Here is a 6438-nt window from a genome sequence, read left to right as displayed (position 1 = left end):
TAGGTTTCGAATGTACTGAGTTGTGACCCGTTGTTCACATGCGTATCTGCCCTCTCATTGGCAAAACATTTCCCACCTGATCTCGCCTCCTCCCGCCTTCCTTTCGCCTCTGCAGATATGTGTTTCCATTGTTAGAGCGGTCTGTCGATCATCTTGTCAATATAATAGATACTCTTTGGTACAACACGGTACAAATACATATGGAGGTAGACTATGCACTGAGGAATGTTGGGGACACACGTAACAAGGATTCTTGCCTATTATCCAGGCTGGCCTCAGAGCCAAGATATTGTACTTATTGTGTCCCTTTGTTTTTGTCACATAATGCTAAGGACATACAGTGGCACCCATCATTCAGGGCAGGTGGAGCAGAGCTATATATATTTATTCGGGAGTGTTTCCTGTTTTGCATGATATTTTGACATTAATACGTGTCACATATCAGTTTGCAAACAATGTAAAAAAAGAAGAAAAAGAATTGCATAAATAAATCCGCATACAAACTTAGTCTCTTTTTTTGCTTTCTTGAGTAAGGCATCTACAAAATGCAGGTGTTTCAGCTTAGCTCAGTGCTTTCTGTGTTGCTGGGGCAGCCAGCGGAAAATAAATCTTGTCATATGAAGTGCTCATCGACCATTGGACATAAACATTACACAACAAGTTAGAAATCACAAATTCAACAATAGATGGCTAACTGCAAGCATTGCAATGCAATCACTAGCCTGCTATTCAGTGGAGTGGATGTGTGGTCCCAATTCTGGGTTTAAGGGTCTCTTTTCCCAGCTTAAAAGGATAAACATTCAACATTTGCCATGATGTCAATCCAGCACGACTTCTGCCGTCCTCAAAACAACTGGAAGCTCAGAACTGGAAAATCTGACTTCAGTAAGTTCAAGAAAACTGGGAACTTGGAAAAAAAACTAGCGTTGACTGGGAATATACGTTTTGAACGGTCATCCAACTCGAAATTGCAAGTAGGGAACTCAGGCCTCTTTTCTCAGCTATGTTTTTTTCCCTGAGTTCCCAGTTGTCTTGAAAACACCATAAATCCTGAGAATGCCAGACTATGATGACAAAATTTACCCACGTGCAGCACAAGAAAAACATGGCAAGTCCAGAATGTAATATGCCAGGGAGATATGTATACTATAGTTAAGAAAGTAATACTAAGTGTATGTTGTGTAGTAAGCTGTTAGTAGCCCATGTGCCTCACCCTAATAATTAGGTCCCTTTTCCACTCTTAATTTTGCCTACTGTTCTGACTTGGTGGTGCACATGTAGCCTATAACCTGTTTTAGAGAAATGTAATCATCGAATGTTGTAAGAGCTTTCATTGTCTGCTTATATGCCCCCTTTCTTATCCTGCAGTTCTGACTTGGTGTACAGGGAGAACACTGTAAGAACGGTCCAAGTTCTGAATTCTGTCGCTGTACATTTCAAAAAGTGCTGAACAAATAGTTATATTGACTACTGTACGGCCGTCTTAACTCGCTCATTAATGTGTTAATCGAAATTACGGATTGCCTCTCATCCACTCGTTGTCCGATTCTGCCATAGTTTGTACATGTCAATTGTCAGTAGAAACCACATTTGTTTAAGCAAGTCAGCCATATCAGCAATGTGTTTTTAAAGGCAGTAAATGAGCCTGAATTAACTGTTTCGCTGCCAGACAAGGTTCGGCTGATAACCAGGAGTAGCAGTGGTAAGGTTTTGGGACTGATATGTTTGGACTCTGCTGTTGGGACAGCTTTATGTAGGTGTAACCAATGTGAAATAGCTAGCTAGTTAGTGGTGGGGCACGCTAATAACTAGGACCTGAGCCCTAGGACCATGCCTCAGGACTACCGGGCATGATGACTCCTTGCCGTCCCCAGTTCACCTGGCCGTGCTGCTGCTCCAGTTTCAACTGTTCTGCCTGCGGCTATGGAACCCTGACCTGTTCACCGGACGTGCTACCTGTCCCAGACCTGCTGTTTTCAACTCTCTAGAGACAGCAGGAGCGGTAGAGATACTCTTAATGATCGGCTATGAAAAGCCAACTGACATTTACTCCTGAGGTGCTGACTTGCTGCACCCTCGACAACCACTGTGATTATTACTATTTGACCGGTCATTTATGGTCATTTATGAACATTTGAACATCTTGGCCATGTTCTGTTATCTCCACCCGGCACAGCCAGAAGAGGACTGGCCACCCCTCAGAGCCTGGTTCCTCTCTAGGTTTTGTTCTAGGTTTTGTCCTTTCTAGGGAGTTTTTCCTAGCCACCGTGCTTCTACACCTGCATTGCTTGCTGTTTGGGGTTTTAGGCTGGGTTTCGGAACAGCACTTTGAGATATCAGCTGATGTAAGAAGGGCTATATAAATACATTTGATTTGATTTGATCAGTAGAGGGAGCAAACACTCGTGTAAACCTAGCTGAAATAACAGTGGATGTTACTGAATTTGAGCCCGTTAAGGGTGTCGAAGTGAGCTCAGGACAATATTTATTTGTAACTTTTATTTAACTAGGCAAGTCAGTTAAGAACAAATTCTTATTTACAATGACGGACTACCAGAAGGCAAAAGGCCTCCTGCTGGTACAGGGGCTGGGATTAAATTTACAAATACAAATATAGGACAAAGCACACATCAAAACAAGAGAGGACAGTCAGTCACTTCACCACCACCTAAATGGTAAATATTTTCTTAACTTCTTGAACTGCACTGTTGGTTAAGTGTCACTAGAAAACTAAGTTAAAAGCTTACAAGAACAAGTTGTACAGAGTATCAGTTAAATCAAGACCATCAGACATTAATTCCTGCCAATCTTCAGCTGTACTCCCCCTCACAAACTTCTACAGATATACCATTGAGCGCATCCTGTCAGGCTGTAATCAATGCCTGGTATGGCAATTGCACCGTCCACAACCAAAGGGCTCTCCAGAGGGTGGTGTGGTCAGCCCAACGCATCACCAGCGGGCACACTGCCTGCTCGCCAGGACATCTACAGCACCTGTTGTCACAGGAAGGCCAAGAAGATCATCAAGCACCTCAGCCACCCGAGCCACACCCCGCTACCATATAGAAGATCATCAAGGACCTCAGCCACCCGAGCCACACCCCGCTACCATCTAGAAGATCATCAAGGACCTCAACCACCCGAGCCACACCCCGCTACCATCTAGAAGATCATCAAGGACCTCAGCCACCCGAGCCACACCCCGCTACTATCTAGAAGGCGGAGACAGCACAGGTACATCAAAGCTGAGACATAGAATATGTTTTTCAGTCTCTATCTCCAGGCCATCAGACTGTTAAATAGTCACCACTAGCCGGCCTCCGCCCAGTACCCTGCCCTGAACCTTAGTCACTGTTACTAGCGGCGACCACAGAGTACTCTAGACTGCTGCCCTATGTACATAGTCATTGAATACTGGTCCCTTTAATAATGTTTACATATGGGTTTAACCCACTTTATATGTATATACTGTATTCTAGGTCATGGCTCATCCACTATAACTACTGCTGTACACCTTTTCTATTCATATACTGTCTATACAAACCATTATATACATATAGGTGTGTTTTTCCAGGGCCACAACACACTTGTGTACTGTTGGATCAGGGTTGGGTACTGGAGGATCAGGGTTGGGAACCACTGGTGTAGCACACAGACAGAGCAATAACACAAAAAGCAACCAAACAAAGTACCTAAATTCCTTTAGGTTTGAGTCAGGATAGCAGGTCCTTGCATTGTCATCTAAGGCCTCACAACGCCAAGTCACTATATCCTTGAGACATTCTGTTCAAAGCGATGTCGCCAGTTTGTCTATTCCATGTCCACCTTTTTTAAATCATTGATCCGGGATGTTCCGAGGCGGGTCCCGTACCATTCGTGCCACGCCCCCGCAGTCACACTTTTAGTTAATCTTCGTCACCCGGCGGTAATAACTCTCTTCTAATGCTATCATACTGTTTTGATGTTTCTCCATGTTGTTGAAGAATACACGGCTAACTCTTCATTGGCTTCTCAGGTACCCCCCAAAATCACTGTGTCTTCAACATTCATCTGGATCCTCTTGGCGACGCCCACATATTGCTAGATTTCACTGGTCTGTCAAGCTCCATGGCAGTTGTTTGACTGGGTTTACCTGGTTCTACTCAACAAGCCTGAACGAACTGCCTGGTTTTTGGACAAGTTAATTAGTTGACCTGCCATAAAAACACGTGGGGGTGTCTTGACCCATAGATTAGAAGAAACAAACAGATCAAACATCCACAGATCAAAGATCCACATATCAAAGATCCACAGATAAAACATCCACAGATTCACATATCAAAGATCCACAGATAAAACATCCACAGATCAAAGTTCCACAGATCAAACATCCACAGATCAAACATCCACAGATCCACAGATCAAACATCCACAGATCAAAGTTCTACAGATCAAACATCCACAGATCAAACATCCACAGATCAAAGTTCCACAGATCAAACATCCACAGATCAAACATCCACAGATCCACAGATCAAACATCCACAGATCAAAGTTCCACAGATCAAACATCCACAGATCAAAGAACCACAGATCACATATCCACATATCAAATATCCACAGATGAACCAAAAGGTGGGTAATATGAATGTGTGACCACCTACAGGAACCAAACACCACCTGAATGAACCCCCAATAACACTCACAGCCATTTCTCAGACTCACAACACACACACACCACCATTTTCTACACACACTCTCTCTCACACACACACACTCACGAAAACATATGTCATAACACGTGGTGAAAAGCAGTGGAATTCCACTGTCATAAAATGTCACACGGCACATAGGTCCGGTTTTTGTGGGGGTGGCTGTTCTAGATAAACTACTTGGACCCTGGTGATGCTCCCACACGAAACGGGGCTGTGAGAACCTGAGCTGTTTCTTCACCGTACTCTCTCTGTAAGATACACACATCTCAAATCGTCCTGTTTCGCTTAACTCAAAGATGTGATTTTGTGATACACTGTATGTTCATTTGACATGACATGTACATGTATAGCCTATATTGTTTGCTAGCTTTTTTTTGCTGTATAAAACAATGTGTACTTAGTTTGTGCTTCTTCAATAAATCATTGAACCATAGATCAAAGCCCTGTTGTTACTGATGTCAGACCTGCTCTCTCATGACTCTATAGCAAGCCCTAACTTTGAAATGTAAACTGTCCAAACTTTCAACAATGTCTGCTTCTGCAATCTGCTCCTCGTCTGTCCCCGTTGTTCAACTGCCTTCTTGTGCTCATTTGAAAATGCACAAAGCAGAAACAACCTTAAGACTCCCTTACCAACATTGCCCCACTACCTGACTACACACACTGCCCCAGTGCCAAACTACCCACATTTTCTACTACCCACATTGCCCCACTCGTTTCTACCCACACTGCAAACTACCCACGCTGCCCCACTGTTTCACTACCCATACTGCCAACTACCCACACTGCCATACTACCCACACGGCCACTACCCACCTTGTCCTACTACCCACACAGCCACTACCCACACAGTCGCTACCCACACTGCCCCACTACCCACACTGCCCCACTACCCACACTGTCCTACTACCCACACAGCCACTACCCACACTGCTCCACTACTCCTACTGCCCGCTACCCACACTGCCCCACTACCCACACGGCACTACCCACATTGTCCTACTACCCACACAGCCATTACCCACACTGCCCTACTACCCACACAGCCACTACCCACACTGCTCCACTACTCCTACTGCCCGCTACCCACATTGGCCCACTACCCACACGGCACTACCCACACTGTCCTACTACCCACACAGCCACTACCCACACTGCCCCACTACCCACTGCCCCACAGCCCACTGCCCCACTGCCCCACGCCCCACTGCCCCACAGCCCACTGCCCACTGCCCCACAGCCCACTGCCTACACTACCCACTGCCCACTACCCACTGCTCCACTACACCCTACCCACACTGCCCCGCTACCCACACGGCACTACCCACACAGCCACTACCCACACTGCCCCACAGCCCACTGCCCACTGCCCACACTACCCACTGCCCCACTGCCCACTGCCCACACTACCCACTACCCCACTACCCACTACCCACACTGCCCCGCTACCCACACGGCACTACCCACACTGTCCTACTACCCACACATCAACTACCCACACTGCCCCACTACCCACTGCCCACTGCCCACTGCACCACTACCCACTGCCCCACTGCCCACTGCCCCACTGCCCACACTACCCACTGCCCACTGCCCACACTACCCACTTTCCCACAGCCCACACTACCCACTACCCACTGCCCACTACCCACTGCCCACTGCCCACTGCCCTGCTGCCCACTGCCCCACTGCCCACTACCCACTGCCCACTGCCCACACTGCCCACTGTCCACACTACCCACTG

This window comes from Oncorhynchus masou, chromosome 22, assembly GCF_036934945.1.
Source record: "Oncorhynchus masou masou isolate Uvic2021 chromosome 22, UVic_Omas_1.1, whole genome shotgun sequence".
In the NCBI taxonomy this organism is placed as follows: Eukaryota; Metazoa; Chordata; class Actinopteri; order Salmoniformes; family Salmonidae; genus Oncorhynchus; species Oncorhynchus masou.
The sequence above is the reverse complement of the archived record's forward strand: the minus strand, read 5'-3'. Positions refer to the sequence as shown.